Genomic DNA, 22,525 nt, shown 5'->3' on the forward strand with positions numbered 1-22,525 from the left:
TGGATATCTCAGAGGTACAGCCCTCAGAATGCCTGGGGCATGCCTTAACTGAATGGCCATTTACTCATGCAGTTGGAAACAGGGACTATTTATTTATTCAGCCAACATAAATGGAATAACCACAGACTCTCAGATACTCTGATAGAACTGAGGACATTGGGGAAACATTCACAGTCTCTTCAGAGAGTTTATAGTCTTAAGGGGAAGCAAAAAAGTAAGCAGCAGTTTTAATGTCATGTGACACTGTGACAGAAGGGGAGAAAGCACAGGCTGCCTGCCTCAGATACCACCCCCTCATGCTGGTATCCAGAAAGCAATGCCGAGATTTCATAGTAGGGAATGGGAAGGGTGGCAATGTGTATCCCTGTTTTGTTTTTTTATTTTTATTTTTTTATTTTTTTATTTTTTTGTCGTCTTGAAAGCTGAGAAGTGAGAAGAGAGCTGAAAATGTATAAGAGTGTGCCCAGGCAACTGTTTTCTCTTTGCTTTTCTAATAAAAGCAGAAAAGGAAAGAGGTTTTATCATCAGCAGTGGAAAGCAGAAGTGCTGGCGTGTGACAGTGGCTGTGACTTAGGAAGGGAGAGTCTCCAATCCAGGAAGACCTTCTCCTCAGCAATGTCCAGTTCAGGAACTGACAGCATTGGCACAGGCTCCTCTTGGCAGGATGGGGGTTAATTGTGGACCATGTCAGTTTTGCTGCTTGAAAATTTTGAGTGACAATACCTCTCAGGTGTGAAGAGAGGATGAGTCTTTCTCTTGGAAGGACTAAAAGGAGCCTGGATGTTATCTTACTAGAAAGAAGGAAACAGTGCATACCTTTGGGAATGGATCTACAATTTACTGTTTACCCCATCAAGCATGATATTACATTGAATCTGAGTAGCTGCAATGCTGAGCTGGTGTGCAGGAGGCCAACTCTGCAGGTTTACTTAGAAAGTGGGCAGAAATGACAGTAACCATAAAACAGATAACAGGCAAGGCCTCAGAAGTGGGCAGAGGCAGGAAAAATGAGCAATGGACATAGCGTGGCAGAGCCACCCAAGGCCAGAGAAGCAAGCTGGTTCCAGAGCATAGCCAGATATGGGTTGGTCTGGGCATTCAGAAAGTGTTTTCAGGAAGCACACTTAGGCAATTGGGGAGGCAATGGGCAGAGGGTGGGGGATGGATGGAACTTCTGAGCTTTTTCTCTTCTAGCTTCCATCTGCTTTAGGGGGACATTCCAAGGTTAGGTCTGGCACATTTTGCAATACTACATGGTGGATTCATTACAGTGGGTTAAAGGTTGATTGTGCACTATGCACAAATGGAGATGCTGGGGTTTCCAGACTGGATGGTCAACTATCTGAGGGCGCAGAAACAGGCCCTCATCATTATTTACCCTTGCTTTTGAAATATACTTCTGTTTTCCCTCCCTTTAGTCTGGTCCCATGAGCCCGCTCTCCCACACTGTTGCCAGAGTGGAAATTGATTATGTCTCTCTCTTGCTCAGAGCTTTCAATCGCCCTGCCGTGTTTGCAGAATAACGCTCCTTAGCAGAGGTCATAGAGCCTTCCTTGACCTGGCCTCTACCTGGCTCCCTGCTGTCTGGTTGCCATTACTGTGATGCACACACATTTTATGTTCCAGCACTAGCAAGCCACGCACACACATAGCATTTTACTTCATGATTTTACCTTTGCTTATATTTTTCCTTTTATTTGAAATGCTCTTCCATTTATCACCCCCTTTTCTTTCCCAGGCATCACTTCCTTGAAGTATTTTTACCCATTTCATTCTGTCTCTCAAGACCCTGTACTCATCTCTAATCGTGCACTCACCATGTTGTGTTATATGCATACTTCTCTCCCTTCCTTACTTACTGTGAGTTCCTCCAGGCTATGTTTTATTTATATTTGTATCAGGCAGAGCTAGGTATAATGCCTGGGACATAGTTGGTACTCTAAAATATTTGGTTGTATAAATGAATGAAATGATATATATACGTGTATATATATATACACGTGTATATATATATATATATTTTTTGAGATGAAGTTTCACTCTTGTTGCCCAGGCTGAAGTGCAGTGGCACAATCTTGGCTCACTGTAACCTCCACCTCCCAGGTTCAAGCGATTCTCCTGCCTCAGCCTCCTTAGTAGCTGGGATTACAGGTGCTCGCCACCACACCCGGGTAATTTTTGTATTTTTTTTTAGTAGAGATGGGGTTTCACCATGTTGGCCGGGCTGGTCTTGAACTCCTGACTTCAGATGATCCACCTGCCTTGGCCTCCCAAAGTGCTGGGATTACAGGCGTGAGCTACCGCGCTTGGCCCATGAAATGATCTTTAATTGCCTCCTGAGTGACTAATACTAGATAGCATCTGTTTGGTTTCCTACTAGAGTCTGGAAGCAATAGGTGCCTTCATTTAACCATTGGACCTAGAAAGGTAGCAACCCATAGCCTGCCAGGCTGAATGCACCTGAAAGCCTCAAGAAATCTTGTCACTGTGCATTCTATTATGTGACTACAGCTTGAGCCGAATAGGGATAAATGAATCCTGGCTAGCACTGAGCATCGTGCCAGGAACAGAACAGTGGGGCCATTGCAGTCAGTAGAATGAAAGGTTACCATGGCGTTGTCAGGGAGTTTTCCTGAACTATGGCTGGATCATATTTCTCTTTCCACCTCAGCCACTGCTTCATGCTACTGAATGGAGAAGCCTTTGGCTTTCTGTATCCATGGAGGAATGCAGCATGCCTCTTATCTCCTAAACCTGTCCCTGCAGAAAGCTGCCTGCCCTTGGAGTTTCTCAGCAGAACAGTAAATGTGATCTCAGTCTCTCCTAGCGGCTCAGTAAATATCATGTGATACAGAGTGCCTCAGCCAGGTGACACAATGAGAGCTGAAAACACCTCGGGTCGTCTGTACTGTCGCATTCCTTATGCACAGCACATCCTAGTTGTCCCACTTAGAGCATCTCTCATTGTGATTTCCTTTTCTTTCTCTAAACGTAAGCTAGGTTGACCTCACTGAGTGGAAAGTCAAAGGTGTCAAGTGAATAATAAACTCTTTTCCTCTTCAGGTACAGTGTGGGATGTTCGGTTTTCCACCCAAGGGGAGGATGGGGGCTGAGTAGGGCTGCAACAGAGGAGAGAGAATGCAGTGCACCTCGAAGATGTGAGTGACATGCTGCTTAGATGGAAAGTACACCATTTCCTTTCCTGTTCAGAGTGAGATATTTTTTACCTTCATACAAATGAGGTTGTTGAAAACCATGATATTTTAAAATACCCACATAAACAAAACCTTTGTTTTGAATGTAAACCTATGGAAATGAATACTCACAATCTGCAGTAAAAAGGACCATCTCTTGATCTTGGATGTTTCCTAGCAAAGCACATTCAGGGTGTCGTTGCTGGCAATGGAAAGCCCAGAGTGCCAGCAGCCTCCACGCTGTGATTTAGGGAAGGGAGTGACTGAGATTATTTTAGTCAGAGGAACTGGTTCTCTGCTTAGCCTCGATATTTCATAAAAAGCTCATTGCAGCAAAATTTTCATTTGGCAGCATCTGCGGTGCTATCATCTTGATATCTTCACATTAAGTAACAATGGCACTTCAAGGTCAAATGAAAGTCAAATTGGCATGATAAATATTCATTGTCAGCCTCTGTTAACCCTATGTATTTTCTGTAAAGATACAGGCAAAGCATGTAATCAGTAGTGTTTGTAGGAAAATAAAAAGTTATAGAAATCCTGGGGTCATAGAGCAAATAAAACAGTTCAAATGTTAAGATATATATGGTATAGTGAGAAAATCAGTAGAATGAATACTGCACCCAATTCTGACATTGTCAGTTTCTGACAAATCATTTAAATGATATACCTCAATTTTCCCAACTGTAAAATTAGAATGAATTACATAATTATCTTTTATTCTTATTCCTATTCTAAGTGATAGCTTTTCTAGATGCAATTAGAAATAACTTTCAAAGTGTTGCAAAACACTGAAACATATTAGGAAAAAAAAATAATGTGTGTTTTTTTTTCTTCTGAGCACTTAAATAATAGAATAGGTATCAGTTTCTTAAACAAATGGAATGAAAATCACAAATAGACTTTTAAGGTTAGGAAAGAAGCCTGCAATGTGAAGGGACTAGATTAAAAGAAAATTGACCTGTTTACATTTCTACTGTAGAGTATTGGATGCTGTAGCAATAATGGACCTTTATTGGAATTATTTTAGAGGTTATGAGATTACATAATGGCCTGTGTCACCTAGCAGCCAGAGGCTGGGATGTCAAGTGTGTGTACCTTTATCAATAGCCAAGCTTAAAATGACTGAGAAACAGCTACTTCTGAGAAGACTTGGAAAGTAAGGTATTCTATTTGAGGATAATGTAAGCATTTGTTTCTGGAATTCTGCCCAGTAACCCAGAGCACACAAAAAGGTCTTAGAGTAATTTGATCAGTGTTTCTGTAAAAGAACACCAAAGCCACAGATTCTGTTACTGGCAAGACAGAAAATGCATTATAAGGGAAGACAACATGTTTCATAGGATGATGGCTTGGCCTGGAGAGGGCTTGGGAGAGTTAACTGACAGCAGTTAGGAGCAATGATTAATGCTAACCTAAACTTCTGGGAACCCTGCCTGAACATGCTTGTCAGGGTGTGTTGGTGTTTGCAACATTGCCTTTTGTTTTGTCTCTGGAGCCTGACGCAGTTTTGCTTGCAGTCCTTGTTACTGTCTATTGGCCCTGTTTTGAGCACTAACATGAAAAGAGGAAAAGAAATCCCCAGAAACACCCTTTTTTCTCACCTGGTCATCTTAGTATCCACAATTGCATTCCTAGAGGTATATTCATCTTCCTGGCATTATTGTTTTGGTGTATTCACAGAAGTCTGTGGCCGTAATCCTTCCATAAGCTGATCTGTTATTTAGCTCCTTGGATGAAATATTGGTAATCATTGTAAAAATGATGAGCCTATGTTGATATGTACATGAACCTTTCCCTGTTTGACTGGGGGATGGGGGGTAATGTGAGGGCTGGGGAGATTAAAAACAGATTCTAGATCCCTCCAGTGAGCTCCTTGGTTAAATATTTTGTTTACATTGGTTATATTGAGCAACTTTAGTAGAGGATATTGTTGAAGAAGTGGAGAGCAGTTTTCTGATTGGCGAGACCTGTAGTCATTAGGCTGCATTTATCAGTAGCCTTGCCTTGCAGTTCAAGGTTCATTGAGATAGATAGACTAGCAGCCTCTCAATGCTGGTTTCTCAGGCTACACTGGGTTGCTCAGGTTGAGTGGGCAATGAGGAACTTGGGGAGGTAGTAGAAGACACCCACTTGACTTCAGGACTAAACCTTTTTCTTTGGCTGCCTTTGTTGCTGTTGAAAAGTTGGGGTTATTTTGTAGTTCATGGGTTGGCAAACTATGACTTGAGCAAAAAAATCTGTCTTGCTGCTTGTTTTTGTAAATAAAGTTTTATCAGAACACAAACATGGTTATTTGTCTACATATTGTCTATGGATTCTTCTGCATGAAAACAGCAGAGTTGAATAGCTGCAAAAGCGAACCCTAAGACCTGCAAAACATAAAATATTTACTATTTGGTCCTGTATGGGAAAAAGTTTCCTGATCTCTGCTGTAGTTCATTGTAGGTAATCTGTTGCTAAGATCTTCTCTTGGTCTTTGGTGTTCTTTAATGTTGCTCAAATAAATTTAGATGTGAATTTCTTTTTATTTTTCCTGCTTGAGATTTGTTGTTCTTTCATCAATTATTAGCCATAAACTCTTTGAATATTGTCTCTCCCCATATCTTCTCTGCTCTTGAAACTCTGGTTGGATTTCTTAGAATCTCTCATTCTAGTCTCCATTTTTCTTAACTCTATTTTTCGTCACATAGGATCTCTGTGCTGCATCCTGGGTATTTCTACAGATCTGTTTTCTGATTCAATTTCCTTACTTATTATCAGTTTGTTAAGATTTTCTATTTCTTCGTGATTCAATCTTGGTAGATGTGTAAGTTTCTAGGGCTTTATTCATTTCTTCTAGGTTATCCAATTTGTGTACAGTTGTTCATAGTAGTCTGTTTAGACTCTGTGTATTTCTGTGGTATCAGTTGCCTTTTTTATTTCTGATTTTATTTGGGTCTTCCCTCTTTTTTTTCTTAGTGTAACTAAAGGTTTGTCAATTTTGTTTTCCAAAAACCAATGTTTAGTGTTGTTGGTCTTTTCTGTGGCTTTTCTAGTCTCAATTTCATTTATTTCATCTCTTATCTTTGTCATTTTCTTCCTTTTTTTTTTTTTTTTTTTTTTTTGACAGTCTTGCTCTGTTGCCCAGGCTGGAGTGCAGTGGCATGATCTTGTCTCACTTGCTGCAACCTCTGCCTCCCAGGTTCAAGCAATTCTCCTGCCTCAGCCTCCCGAGTAGCTGGGACTACAGGCGCCTGCCACCACACCCGGCTAATTTTTATATTTTTAGTAGAGACGGGGTTTCACTGTGTTAACCAGGATGGTCTCAATCTCCTGACCTCATGATCTGCCTGCCTAGGCCTCCCAAAGTGCTGGGATTACAGGCGTAAGCCACCATGCCCGGCTATTTCCTTCCTTTTTTCCAGATCTAGAAGTCCTATTTAGCTTTTTTTCAAATCTGCCTAGTCATCTTATTTGTATTTTCATATCTCCTCTTTTGCTTCTTTAAACATATCAAGGATATTTACTTTAAATTCTATGCAATTAATTCTAGTATATGAAGCTATTGTAGGTTTGATTCTGCTGTTTTATCCTCATTGAATTACAAGGTACTGGTGTACTTGTGAGCTTTGTATTGTTTCTAGTGGTGAACTCAGGTTCCTTGCGTATTTTCTGTGAAAATTCTTTGAGTATTTTTATGTGGTGTTCAGGGTACATAGTGTACCATACAGCTAGAGAGTTGTTCTAAATCATGTTTGCCATACCATCTATACCAGAGATCCTTCAATGTTAGAGGTTATTGAAAATTTGCCTGGACTATTAATAAAACTAATGCTTTGATGTTAAATTGTCTATAACTTTCTGGAATCTCTTCTTACTTTTTATTTCTTGCTTATTGAAGGAAGAAAAGTGAATCTTACAGTCTCCCTGGGATCCACAGAGACATGATGAAAGCCAAGAATCATTTCATATCTAGAAATCTTATTTGGTTGTTTTCTAAATATACCTTATCACAATTGTCCTACTTCCAACATTCCTCAAAATTGGATGTAAAATCTGCATCACCTTATCCCTTCAAGCTATTCTAGATGATTATTCTTGCCCCTTCATGCAAATTCCTCTTGTCTTGAGGCAGATGACATTGGTATACCTTCTCTGTTACCTCGTCCCTGAAATCTACCCTTGGAATAATCATTCCCATTCAGTCTCTAAAGGCTCTGGGTCTGCCATGGTCTTTTGTTCTACTTTTAGTTCTGACCTCATCTTGGGTGACTTCAAAATCTCAGATTTCTGGCTTTTTCATCTTCAAAATAACCTTGTCAACCATTGTATAGTTCCACAGACACAAAAAACTTCTCCATCTTGAAAATCAAAAAACTAGATTTTCTTCCTTTTGACCACAACTTCCTGTCCATTTAGGTTACTTACTAAGCTGTTGCTGATATACCAATCCTTTGACCTCACTGAAACCTCCATTCTCTTTACCCTCTATTTTCAATGTTTCAAACATTTCTCATACTTTTATTCTCTTCTTATCCTTCTCATGTTTTATAATTCAAGACTTCAAACACTGCTGTACTAATACCCTAAGCTGACTTGCCACATCCTCTTTCTACTATTCTAACTTGGCAAAACCTCAGTCCTCGATGAAACAAAATGCCTATTTTTTTCTACTTCCATATCTGTGCTGATGAGAGAGTTCCTGAAGAAATATCATGATTTCCACTTTGCTAATGGTCGACTAGATTATTTGGACGCATTCCTCCTGCTGAAAATGACAAGAAATGCTGAATATAATATAAAAATATCTCTTTTAAAACATTGAGGAATTAAAAATACATTAAGGAATTACCAAACCAAAATTTAGGGAAAAATAACTCAAAAAAGTAAGCTGAGCACTGAAGCCATGTGCTCCAGAGGCATTTTATAACATGGTAAAAATTACACTTTGGTTTTGGTAGCCTCATTGGGTAAGGGATCATAATTTAAGGTCCAGAGCCAACTCAAGTAGAAAAATTTAATAAGAGACTAACCCTGTTCCACACACACACACACACACACACACACACACACGCACACGCACACACACACATATACATACATATGTGCTTTATATCAATAATGAAGCTAGTCATGGGCTAGTTCTACTTCTAAGGGAGTGCAACTTAATCTATTCTGATTGGTAAAACAATATTCTTGGGAACAGAATTTACAAAATGCTTAGAAATAGTTGCATTAATTATTCCACATCATAAGCCCATCAAGTGGGTTATTAACTCAACTCCCTTGCTTCATCCCTTTGTCATACTTACCTGGTAAAACCCCACTTAAGTTCAACCCAACTCCTTGCCTACTACTATGCACAGGTTGAATGTGGTTTGAGAAGCACACATACCCAGGCTGACTGGCCACACTTCCCATCACTGCCAAGAGACCTTTACACAATTCTTAAATATATATATATATATGTATATATGATACTTTAAGTTCTGGGATACATGTGCAGAACATGCAGGTTTGTTACATAGGTATACATGTGCCATGGTGGTTTGCTGTACCCACCAACTCGTCATCTATATTGGGTATTTCTCCTAATGCTCTCCTTCTCCCTGCCCCCCAACCCCTGACAGGCCTCAGTGTGTGATGTTCCCCTCCCTGTGTCCATGTGTTCTCATTATTCAACTCCCACTTATGAGTGACAACGTGCAGTGTTTGGTTTTCTGTTCCTGTGTTAGTTTGCTGAGAATGATGGTTTCCAGCTTCATCCATGTCCCTGCAAAGGACATGAACTCATTATTTTTTATGGCTGCATAGTATTCCGTGGTGTATATGTGCCACATTTTCTTTATCCAGTCTATTATTGATGGACATTTGGGTTGGTTCCAAGCTTTGCTATTGTAAGTAGTCCTGCAGTAAACATACTTGTGCATATGTCTTTATGGTAGAATGATTTATAATCCTTTGGGTATATAGCCAGTAATAAGATTGCAGAGTCAAAGGTGTTTCTGGTTCTAGATCCTTGAGGAATAGCCACACTGTCTTCCACAATGGTTGATCTAATTTACACTCCCACTAACAGTGTAAAAGTGTTCCTGTTTCTCCACATCCTCTCCAGCATCTGTTTTTTCCTGACTTTTTAGTGATCACCATTCTAACTGGCATGAGTTCATAGCTCATTGTGGTTTTGATTCGCATTTCTCTAATGATCCGTGATGATGAGCTTTTTTTCATGTTTGCTGGCCACATAAATGTCTTCTTTTGGGAAGTGTCTATTCATTTCCTTCACCTGCTTTTTGATGGGGTTGGTTTTATTTTTTCCTTGTAAATTTGTTTAACTTCCTTGTAGATTCTGGATATTAGCCCTTTGTCAGATGGACAGATTGCAAAAATTTCCTCCCATTCTGTAGGTTGCCTGTTCACTCTGATGATAGTGTCTTTTGCTGTGCAGAAGTTTTTTTTACTTTAATTAGATCCCATTTTCAATTTTGGCTTTTGTTGCAATTGCTTTTTGTGTTTTAGTCATGAAGTCTTTGCCCGTACCTACGTCCTGAATGGCATTGCCTAGGTTTTCTTCTAGGGTTTTTATGGTTTTAGGTCTTACGTTTAAATAGTTAATCCATCTTGAGTTAACTTTTGTATAAGGTGTAAGGAAGGGGTCCAGTTTCAGTTTTCTGCATATGGCTAGCCAGTTTTCCCAGCATCATTTATTAAAGAGGGAATCCTTTCCCCATTGCTTATTTTTGTCAGGTTTGTCAAAGATCAGATGGTTGTAGATATGTGGTGTTATTTCTGAGGCCTCTGTTCTGTTCCATTGGTCTATATCTCTGTTTTGGTACCAGTACCATGCTATTTTGGTTACAGTAGCCTTGCAGTATAGTCTGAAGTCAGGTAGCGTGATCCCTCTGGCTTTGTTCTTTTTGCTTAGGATTGTCCTGGCTATACAGGCTCTTTTTTGGTTCCATACGAAATTTAAAGTAGTTTTTTTTTTTTCCAATTCTGTGAAGAAAGTCAATGGTAACTTGATGGGAATAGCACTGAATCTATAATTTACTTTTGGCAGTATGGCCATTTTCTTGATATTGATTCTTCCTATCCATGAGCTTGGAAGGTTTTTCCATTTGTCTGTGTCCTCTCTTATTTCCTTGAGCAGTGGTTTGTAGTTCTCCTTGAAGAGGTCCTTTATATCCCTTGTAAGTTGTATACCTAGTTATTTTATTCTCTTTGTAGCAATTGTGGGAGTTGCTCACGATTGGGAGTTCACTCATGATTTGACTCTGTTTGTCCATTGTTGGTATATAGGAATGCTTGTGATTTTTGCACATTGATTTTGTATCCTGAGACTTTGCTGAAGTTACTTATCAGCTTAAGGAGATTTGGGGCTGAGATTATGGGGTTTTCTAAATATACAATCATGTCATCTGCAAACAGACAATTTGACTTCCTCTTTTCCAATTTGAATACCCCTTATTTCTTTCTCTTGCCTGACTGCCCTGGTCAGAACTTCCAATACTGTGTTGAATAGGAGTGGTGAGAGAGGGCATCTTTGTCTTGTACTGGTTTTCAAAGGGAATGATTCCAGCTTTTTCCCGTTCAGTATGATATTGGCTGTGGGTTTGTCATAAATAGCTCTCATTATTTTGAGATACATTCCATCAATACCGAGTTTATTGAATGTTTTTAGCATGAAGGGCTGTTAAATTTTATCAAAGGCCTTTTCTGCATCTATTGAGATAATCATGTGGTTTTTGTCCTTGGTTCTGTTTATGTGATGGATTACGTTTATTGATTTGTGTATGTTGAACCAGCCTTGCATGGCAAGGATGAAGCCAACTTGATCACGGTGGGTAAGTTTTTGATGTGCTGCTGGATTTGGTTTGCCAGTATTTTATTGAGGATTTTTAGATTGATGTTCATCAGGGATATTGGCCTGAGATTTTCCTTTTATTTTTTTATTATTTTTGTTTTGTTTTGTTGTGTCTTTGCCAGGTTTTGGTATTGGGATGATGCTGGCCTCATAAAATGAGTTAGGGAGGATTCCCTCTTTTTCTATAGTTTGAAATAGTTTCAGAAGGAATGGTACCAGCTCCTCTTTGTACCTCTGGTAGAAGTCGGCTGTGAATCAGTCTGGTCCTGGGCTTTTTTAGTTGGTAGGCTAGCTATTAATTACTGCCTCAATTTCAGAAGTTGATATTGGTCTATTCATGGGATTCAACTTCTTCCTGATTTGGTCTTGAGAGGGTGTATGTGTCCAGAAATTTATCTATTTCTTCTAGATTTTCTAGTTTATTTGCATAGAGGTGTTTATAGTATTCTTTGATGGTAGTTTGTATTTCTGTGGGATCCGTAGTGATATCCCCTTTATCTTTTTGTTGTTGTTGTTGTTGTTGTTGTTTTTGAGATGGAGTATTGCTCTGTTGCCCAGGCTGGAGTGCAGTGGTGCAATCTCAGCTCAATGCATGCAACCTCTGCCTGCCAGGTTCAAGCGATTCTCCTGCCTCAGTCTCCTAAGTAGCTGGGATTATAGGCATGCACTACCATGCCTGGCTAATTTTTGTATTTTTAATAGAGATGAGGTTTCACCATATTGGTCAGGCTGGTGTTGAACTCCTGACCTCGTGATCCACCCGCCTAGGCCTCCCAAAGTGCTGGGGTTACAGGACTGAGCGACCACACCTGGCCCCCTTTACCATTTTTTATTGTGTCTATTTGATTCTTCTTTCCTTCTTTATTAGTCTGGCTGGTGGTCTATTTTGTTCAACTTTTCAAAAAACCAGCTCTTGGATTCATGGATTTTTTTTTTTTTTGAAGGGTTTTAGTGTTTGTCTCCTTCAGTTCTGCTCTGATCTTAGTTATTTCTTGTCTTCCGCTAACTCTTGAATTTGTTTGCTCTTGCTTCTCTAGTTCTTTTAATTGTGATGTTAGGGTGTCAATTTTAGATCTTTCCCACTTTCTGTTGTGGGCATTTAGTGCTATAAATTTCCCTCTAAACACTGCTTTAGCTGTGTCCCAGAGATTCTGGTACGTTGTGTCTTTGTTCTCACTGGTTTCAGATAATTTTATTTCTGCCTTAATTTTGTTATTTACCCAGTAGTCATTCAGGAGTAGGTTATGCAGTTTCCATGTAGTTGTGCAGTTTTGAGTGAGTTTCTTAATTCTGAGTTCTAAAGGATTGCACTGTGATCCGAGAGACTGTTTGTTATTATTTCCATTCTTTTGCATTTGCTGAGGAGTGTTTCACTTCCAATTAGGTTGTCAATTTTAGAGTAAGTGCTATGTGGTGCTGAGAAGAATGTATGTTCTGTTGATTTTTGGGGTGGAGAGTTCTGTAGATGTCTATTGGGTCTGCTTGGTCCAGAGCTGAGTTCAAGTCCTGAATATCCTTGTTAATTTTCTGTCTCAATGATCTGATTAATATCGGCAGTGGGGTGTTAAAGTCTCCCATTATTGTTTTGTGGGAGCCTAAGTCTCTCTGTAGGTCTCTAAGCACTTGCTTTAAGAATCTGGGTGCTCCTGTATTGGGTGCATATATATTTAAGATAGTTAGGTCTTCTTGTTGCATTGATTCCTTTACCATTATGTAATGCCCTTCTCTGTCTTTTTTGATCTTTGTTGGTTTAAAGGTTTAAAGTCTGTTTTATCAGAGACTAGGATTGCAACCCCTGCTTTTTTTTTTTTTTTTTTTTTTTTTTTTTTTTTGCTTTCCATTTGCTTGATAAATATTCCTCCTATGTGTGTCTTTGCATATGAGATGGGTCTCCTGAATACAGCATGCTGATGGTTCTTGACTCTTTATCTAATGTGCCAGTCTGTGTCTTTTAATTGGGGCATTTAGCCCATTTACATTTAAGGTTAATATTGTTATGTGTACATTTGATCCTGTCATCGTGATGCTAGCTGGTTATCTTGCACATCAGTTGATAGAGTTTCTTCATAATGTCATTGGCCTTTATATTTTGGTATGTTTTTTTCAGTGGCTGGTATCAGTTTTTCCTTTTCATATTTAGTGCTTCCTTCAGGAGCTCTTGCAAGGCAGGCCTGGTGTTGACAGAATCTTTCAGCATTTGCTTGTCTGTAAAGGATTTTATTTCTCCTTCACTTAGGAAGCTTAGTTTGGCTGGATATGAAATTCTGGGCTGAAAATTCTTTTCTTTGAGAACGTTGAATATTGGTCCCCACTCTTTTCTGGCTTGTAGAGTTTCTGCAGAGAGATCTGCTGTTAGTTTGATGGAAATCCCTTTGTGGGTAACCTGACCTTTCTCTCTGGCTGCCCTTAACAATTTTTCCTTCATTTCAACCTTTGTGAATCTGACAATTATGTGTCTTGGGATTGCTCTTCTCAAGGAGTATCTTAGTAGTGTTCTCTGTATATCCTGAATTTGAATGTTGGCCTGCCTTGCTACGTTGGGGAAGTTCTCCTGGATAATGTCCTTAAGGGTGTTTTCCAACTTGGTTCCATTCTCCCTGTCACTTTCAGGTACACCAATCAATCGTAGATTTGGTCTTTTCACATAGTCCCATATTTCTTGGAGGCTTCGTTGGTTCCTTTTCATTCTTTTTTCTCTAATTTTGTCTTCATGCTTTATTTCATTAAGTTGATCTTCAGTCTCTGATATCCTTTCTTCTGCTTGATCGATTTAGCTATTGATACTCGTGTATGCATCACAAAGTTCTCGTGCTGTGTTTTTCAGCTCCATCAGGTCATTGATGTTCTTCTCTAAACTGGTTCTTCTAGTTAGCAGTTCCTGTAACCTTTTATCAAGGTTCTTAGCTTCCTTGCATTGGGTTGGAACATGCTCCTTTAGCTCAGAGGAGTTTGTTATTACCCACCTTCTGCAGCCTACTTCTGTCAAACTCATTCTCCATCCAGTTTTGCTCCCTTGCTGGTGAGGAATTGTGATCCTTTGAAGGAGAAGAGGCATTCTGGTTTTTGAAATTTTCAGCATTTTTGTGCTGGTTTTTCCTCATCTTCATGGATTTGTCGACCTTTGTTCTTTGATGCTGATGACCTTTGAATGGGGTTTTTGCTTGGGTATCCTTTTTTGTTGATGTTGATGTTATTGCTTTCTGTTTGTTAGTTTTCCTTCTAACAGTCAGGGCCCTCTTCTGCAGGTCTGCTGGAGTTTGCTGGAGGTCCACTCCAGACTCTGTTTGTCTGGGTATCACCAGCAGAGGCTGCAGAACAGCAAAGATTGCTTCCTGCACCTTCCTCTGGAAGCTTTGTCTCAGGGGGCACCTGCCTGTATGAGGTGTCTGTCAACCCCTGCTGGGAGATGTCTCCCAGTCAGGAGGCACGGGAGTCAGGGACCCACTTGAGGAGGCAGTCTGTCCCTTAGCAGAGCTTGAGCACTGTTCTGGGAAATCTACTGCTGTCTTCAGAGCTGGCAGTCAGGAACATTTAAGTCTGCCGAAGCTGCACCCACAGCCACCCCTTCCCCCAGGTGCTCTGTCCCAGAGAGATGGGAGTTTTATATATAATCCCCAGACTGGGGCTGCTGCCTTTCTTTCAGAGATGCCCTGCCCAGAGAGGAGTAATCTAGAGAGAGGCAGTCTGGCTACAGCTGCTTTGCTGCGCTCAACACTGACCCCATATTAAGCCATAACCTCAAAAGGCTAGGCTGTCAAGGAAAAGGGGAATCAGAAAGAAACTGCTGGAAAGGTTGCTTTGGAACTATACAGTGGAGAAGAAATAAAGGAAGGGAAAAATTACTCTTTGAAAGTTTTGGACACAGGCTAAATTTTGTGCAGATTTGCAGACTGAGTTCATATATTTTGGGTGGTCCAGGGAAATCTCAAGCCATGAATTTGTTTTAGGGTGTTTCTAACCTGGCATTGCCCTTGGTTTCCAGACAGAAGTAAATTCACATTCTCTTAGGAGGAAGGTAACTATATTCTAGACCTCAGGGAATCCCCACAAATATTTTTCTGGACAAATGAAAATTATATTGTCAAAAATAAAAGCAAGTACATACGGCAATAGAAAATCATAAGTAGAAAACATTAGGACTAACAGAAAAAATTGGTCTACAAAGATTTAACATATTGAAATAATTGGGTATAAATTGTAAACATCTATGCTTACTCTATTTGAAGAAATAAGTAGCAAACACAAAAACTATAAAACTTGACGTACTAGACATGAAAAAGAGCCTAGTAATATTTCTAGACATGAAAAAAAAGGTAACCCAAATTAAACCCAATGTCTGGATCTACAACTAGAGGGAAAGTGAATGGAAATATAGATGAAAAGAAAAGAAAATACATAGAATAAATAATGGGGAGACAAAAAGGAGAAAGGTACAAAAGGAGAGGTTAAAATTCATGGAAGAAGGTATAAGGAGAGGGAAAATGAGGACAAAGGTAATTTTTGAGGAAATGATTGAGAGTTTTACACAACCGAAATAAACTAACCCAATTATTCAAAAGTCAATCAGATTCAAAAACCAAGTAGATTAAATATGAATGCCATACCTGGTTATTTTACAATAAAACCTCACAACACCAAAGAGAATCATTTCAAAGTGGCTAGAGAATTATGTCAGTACTTTCAAAGGAGCAATATTTAGCCCGATTGCTGACTTCCACCGTCAGCAATGAAAACCAGAAGTCATTGGAATGATATTACCAAATATTTGGGGGAAAAAAAACCCTGCCAAGTTAAAGTTCTATACCCAGAGAAAAATCTGTAAAAACTAAAGATGAAATAAGATCATTTTTAGACAAATAAAAATAGGGCACATTACCCCTAGCATACCATCACTAAAGGAAATTCACACTAGGAAAGGGTGAGCCCAAGTGAAAAACCTAAAATGAAAGAAGAAATGAAGAATAAAGAAAGTAATAAATACAGGGTAAATATAAATGAACACTTACTGTAGATAATAATGTAGAGTTAAAGCATAGTATAAAAATACATGATTAATAATGACATGTTAAATGAGAAAACTCAGTGAAAGCATTCTATGGTCCTTCATTATCTGGCACGAGTGTAAATGTATTGATAAACTTTAAAATATACATATTTATCATTAAATAGTTATAACTTTTGGTTTCGGGGTACATGCGCAGGTTTGTTCTATAGATAAATTACATGTTGTGGGTGTTTGGCGTACATATTGTTTTGTCACACTGGTAATAAGCATAGCACCCAATAGGTAGTTTTCGGATCCTTTCCCTCCTCCCAGCCTCCATCCTCAAGTAGGCCCCAGTGTCTGTTTTTCCCTTCTTTGTGTTTTCGTGTACTCAGTGTTTAGCTCCCACTTACAAGTAAGAACATGTGGTGTTTGGTTTTCTGTTTCTGTGTTAGTTTGCTTAGGATAAAGGCCTCCAGCTCCATCCATGTTGCTGCAAAGAACATGATCTCATTCTTTTTTATGGTTGCATAGTATTCTATGGTGTATATGTATCACATTTTTCTTTACTCAGTCTACTGTTAATGGACACATAGGTTGATACCATGTCTTTGCTATTGTGAATAATGCTGTGATGAACATAAGCCTGTATGTGTTTTTATGGTAGAATGATCTATGTTACTTTGTGTATATACTCAGTAATAGGATTTCTGAGTCAAATGGTAGTTCTGTTTTAAGTTCTTTGAGAAATCTCCGAACTACTTTCCACAGTGGCTGAACTAATTTACACTCCCAACAGCAGTGTATAAGCATTCTCTTTTCTCCATAGCCTCACCAGCATGTTATTTTTTGACTTTTAAGTAATAGTTGTTTTGACTGGTGTGAGATGTTATCTCATTATGGTTTTGATTTGCATTTCTCTGATGATAGTGATGTTGAGAATTTTTTCACATTCGCTGCATATATGTCTTCTTTTGAAAAGTGTTTGTTCATGTCCTTTGCCCCCTTTTTAATGGGGTTGTTTTATGCCTATTAATCATAAATATATATGTACATACATTTTAATATGTATATTACATTTCATAATAAAGTTGATAAAATGTTTAATCCAGTGATTTGGTTCACTATAAATTGATGGTCTTCAACTTGAGTTAGCAGTACTCTCGATGCTACCTAGCAGTTCTGCCTGTTCTCAGTTGTCATATCCCTCACATTCCCCTTAGGAACTAACTCAAATATTCCCCACATTTCTCCAATCTCCTACTCTTCCCCTGCTCCCAGCATCTCCTCATCTTCAGCACCTTACCTTACCTCTCTGTTTCCTTTCTTCTCAATCTGCTAAAACAGTGGTTTTCAAACATTTTGATCTCAGGACCCCTTTAAAATCAAGAAAATTGACCTAAAAGAACCCTTGTTTAGGTGGATACTCACAAGGCATTACCTATTCTGAAATGCTGAACATTTTCAAAATGGATAGTCTGTCCTATTTATTTTCACTGAAGAGAAAACATCACAAGAGCAGAATTTATGTGTTACTAACCTTGAACTCCCTGGAACCTGACTCAGAACTTGATACTTTTTTTTTTTTTTTTGGTGGTTATTAATTCTATAGGGTCATTTTTCTGTCCTCTCTAATTATTTTGGTAAACGTGAGAGTTAGCTGGTATTTCAGCTGAGTTTCTTCTAAGATCCTCCTTTAGGTGCTTTGAGTATATTTAAAACAAAATGAAAGAATAGTTTATGAAACAAGTACAAAACCAATTCACTCCATCCTTAGGAATACTCAAAAAAGAAAAAAGATCCAATTTCACACTCCAGCTGAAGTCTGTCCTATATCTGAGAAAATTGCCCCAGGTGTCCACAATGGAACTTGTGCTTGAGATTCTAATATGCTAAAGATGATTTCTCAGGAGATGTTATTTCTCTGAGAAGTGACTGAGAAAAAAGCTCTGTCAACAGCAAATTAAAATAAAGCTGTGGTACAATATTATTATTCTGGCCAAATGTAGTGATTTTATTCCATCTCTAGGAAAAGGAAGAGATCTGTAAGTATGCCCAGGAGGAAAGCAGGGCTGATCAGGGATGCATATGACCTGAAAGTGAGTGTGTGATGACTTTGCTGCAAGACTGTCTGCCCCTTGCCTCTATTGAATGGAGATTTGTATTTTAGAATTTTAATCTCTCAAAGCCCTTAAAAAGACTACATAAGACAATGACTTGCAGCAAATTTCATTATATGTGTGAATAGTTCTGTAGCCAGATTCTGGTGTCATTTCACACATTATATTTGTACTATTGCTAGGTAGGCTGCTGCCGGCCCTAAGGCAATGTGTGTGTGTGTTTCTGTGTGTGTGTGGGCAGGGGGCTGGGTTTGGGGAAGTCTTTAACAGGGAGGATGGGTGAAAGGCAGTGGGGAGGAAGAGGCAGGTAGGGGCAAAGCTGGGAAGAGGTATATGTGACTTGTCCTTGCAGATTTAATATCTAGGCCATCCTGGGAGACAATTGCCCACATTGAATTTAGATGTTACAAATGGGATGGCATAAAATGGGTTGGGATGTAGCTGGTGATGTCTTAGTAAATAAAAAATTGGTGCTTAATGCCACCCAAGAACTTACTTGCTTTAAAAAGTAAAGTTAAAGGGATGATTTCATTCTTCATAAGTACCCCTAGTAGAAACAAACAAAAAATAGAACTTGTTTCACACCTGAGTCTACCATTAAATCTGAAATATGGTTTGAGAGGCAGAGAGAACCAGCTTCCCTGCAAAGCCTTAAGCGAGTCCTTTGTGCTCTCTAGCTTTCATTGAGTACATGGGTTGCCCTAGTGATGAATGTCCTGCTTTGTGTGGTCTCAGCATTTTTTTCTAGAGAGGCTGTTTTTAATGAGAAGGTGAATAGAGGGGTCTTCTTTTGAAACTAGGATAAGAGGAGGGCCACTTCTGAAAATGCAAGCATAATGGTGCCATTCCTTCTCACAGAGATCTGACAATCGCCCCCTCTCTTTCTGTCTGTCTTTCTCTCTCTCTCTCTTTCTCTCTCTCTCATTTCTCTTTTTATTACTAAGTAGCTTTCAGTAGCCTGCTTCTGCTAAGTACTGTTTTGGATTGGCCTATGGTCTCAATACCCTGGGATCTTCTTTTAGAAGTAAAGAGTAACCAATTAGATCTCATTTTGTCACTCTGGCCTCATCTTCTTTCCTCTAAAAAGGGACTATTCTTGATGTTTTAGGGTAGGACACACCCCTGCTCCTTTCTCCTACCTATTTTAAAATGCTGTACTTTTTCAGATTTACCCACGCACTAAGAATTATGCTTCAGCCTGTTTGAAGCTTTCTTCTCCTTCAGGATCCATTGTGCAAGGCAGGAGTGGGAGAAAACCATGTAATTGCTATATTTTAGGACTCGCTTGAGGCTAGCTTTGATTGAACACACAGTAAACTCTTGATTATCCATGCTAATGGAAGGAATAGTAATTCAGACCAGACACATTGTTTCTATCTGACTTTGAAATGTGTTGAGTGATTTTTTTTTGAAAGCAGTAGCAGGTGGTTTACTTAGACTGTATTAATAGTGAAATTTCTTTTGTGATGCCACTGTTTTGGTAGACAAAATTGTGAGAGACACCACTCTCCTCCTTCCTCTTCCTACTCCACAATCTTACCTGGCACAGACTCCTAGTGCCTTCACCTTACATATTCCTTTTTATGTCCCCCTTCTCTTATCAAAATGAACTCTTAGGAAACTGGTAAATTGGTAAGGCCAAGTAATTAATTAAAGGAGCGTAGTGTCATTTAAATAGGAGTGAAATCCCAAAACTAAGAAAACAAAAATGACTAATATTTGTATCATATTCAATATTTGCTTTAAAAGGGTGTCCAGTTTCATGATGGTAAGGTATTTGCTGTTTTGATGTTACATATTTTTATTTGTTTTGCTTATTGCTGCATCCCCAGTGCCTAGAATAGTGCCAGGTATGTAATATGCACATAATAAATTTTTGTGGTATAAATGAATGAAAAATAATTTTCTTATTTATTGAGACAGGGTCTCCCTGTGTCACCCAAGGTGGAGTGCAGTGTGTGATCATGGCTTACTGCATCTTTGACCTCCTGGGCTGAAGCAATCCTCCCATTTAGGCCTCCTGAGTAGCTGGGACCACAGGCATACCCGATGGCACCTGGCTAATTTTTAAAAAATTTCTGTAGAGATGGGGGTCTCTGTATGTTGCCTAGGCTGGCCTTGAACTCAAATAATCTGCCTTCCCTGGCCTCTCAAAGTTCTGGGATTACAGGCGTGAGCCACTGTACCCAGCCATAATTCTCAAAATGCTTCTTCATGTACTTATTTTTTTTTCCTATTCCTGCAACTCTCCTATAATATAGATGTCACAGCTATTATTAAAATAATTATTGATTTATCTTCCCTTTTGTTTATCTGTAACTAATTTACATATAAACATATGTAATGTTCCTTATAAATTCTAATTCCCTATAAATAGAATATATAATAATGGAAGTTTTTTTTAATGGACAGTCTTTTTGAGCTTATGCTATTTTGCATTTTGCACTTTGCTGATTTGTCAGACAAAGTGCATCATCACTTTGGAGACATCATCTTTGTGGAGACAGCTTTTCTTTGGCGATAAGTGACAAAGTGGTATGCTGCTCGCAGGCCATTTCTATCACTGGAACTAATCTGTCACGGTGTGGTTGTGTGTGATAAACCACTTACTTCACAGAGTAATAGGAATCCCACCCAAGCTATGCTCACTCCAGTCTATTTTTTCTTAATAAATAGACTTAAGCAAAAGATCTTTCAGATTGTGCCATTTTAGTTGAGAGAAAATAAAACAGAAAAGGTCAAAATGGAATGGCACTCCTTTTCCTTTGTGATCCTCTGTAAGGAATGTAAGATGGCAATGGAATATTAAGGTACATGGCTTCTGATTTATCCTGAGGTGGTGGGAATTGGCTTGGATTCAGGAACTCCCTGCATACGCATGTTGTGCTAGTGGAGTGAGTTAATTGCTTGGCTTTGGAGCCAAATTTGGGTTGAGTACCAACTCTTTTACCAACTTTACCAATGGAGCAATTTACTTAGGGCCTCTCAGCTTCTGTTTCCTCATCTTTAAGATGGTGATAACAATAGCATCTATTTCATTGGGAGAGTTAAATTTTAGTTAAATTTTTAGAAGTCTGCAAATAATTTCATACCTGGTGCACACACACAGTTGTTATGGCTTTGATGAACACTCCTTGAGTATCTACTGTGAGCCCAGAATCATGCCAGGTAATTTTCATATGCTCTGCAACTTCATACCTACATCAGCCTACTTTTTCCCTGTGAGAAAACTGAGGCATATAGAAGTTAAATAATGTACTCAATGTGACACAGCCATTGGGGTGCTGGGAATTTGGATCTCTCTCTCTTTGCATTATATCATGTGGCCTTTCTGGGGTTTTGGTGCCCAAACAAGTTGAATCCATTCCACAGCTGTGTCCTCAATCATAAATACCTCACCTTAAGATATTGGGGAGATAAGACACAAGAGCATTTATCAAAGCACAGGTTTATCGAACTCTCTGGACATTTCTCCTCTTTCATGTTCTTTGGGGAGTATTTTTGCTGCTGAGGCTTGGCAGGGCTCAGCTGAAGTGACACTTCCTCAGAGAAGCTTTCCCTGACCACCTCTCTGGGGTTGTTATTAAACCATGCCACAGCTGCTATCGTGACATTTGTCATGGCCTGAAACTATATGTGTATTTGCTTGGGTCCTTGCCTGTTTAACCCCAATGCACTGTAAGGTCTCTGAGAAAAGGAGCTTTGCTTTGTTTACTGCTATATTTTCAGTGCATGGCACAGTGCTCAGACACTGGGAGGGACTCAATAAATATGCGATCAACTTACAAATGAAGAAGTGCAACTGCTGTGAAAAGGCTGCAGTCCTGGGAGGCAAGCTTTGTGTTGGAGCAATCACACTGCCAGGCTTTCAGTAATAGATAAAAAGGTGGGGGTGGGGTGAGTAAGAGTTGCCTGAATTCTCTGCCCATAGGTCTGCTTCATGCCCTTTTGATGGCAGGAGGGAGCTGTCCTGATTTTTTTTTTTTGGCCAGGGAATGAGGCCTTGAGGTGCAGCCTGTGGCTAAATATGTCACAGCTCAGCCTCTGCTTCATCCTCGTTAACTCCACTTCATAGCTGGCCAGAGGCAAAGATTAATTTAGTGACCAAGCTTAATAAATAGTTGCTTCTGGACTTACATTTCATGCATTGCTTTCAGAGGCTGAGAGCTCATTGAAGTGCCAGTTTCAAGATGTCAAGGGCAAGCAGCTGGGCTTGAGGGAAGTGCAGAGATATTTCTGCTGAGCCTTTGTTCCCCAGCCCATCTTGCAATCATCAAAACTGCAGCGACGACAGGAAAAGCCTTCAACATCCATTTCCTGTGTAGCCTAAAAACCATGTTTCTCAAACCGATTGCCTTTATAAGACATTGCTACATACATG

This window comes from Pan paniscus, chromosome 4 (assembly GCF_029289425.2).
Source record: "Pan paniscus chromosome 4, NHGRI_mPanPan1-v2.0_pri, whole genome shotgun sequence".
Lineage (NCBI taxonomy): Eukaryota > Metazoa > Chordata > Mammalia > Primates > Hominidae > Pan > Pan paniscus.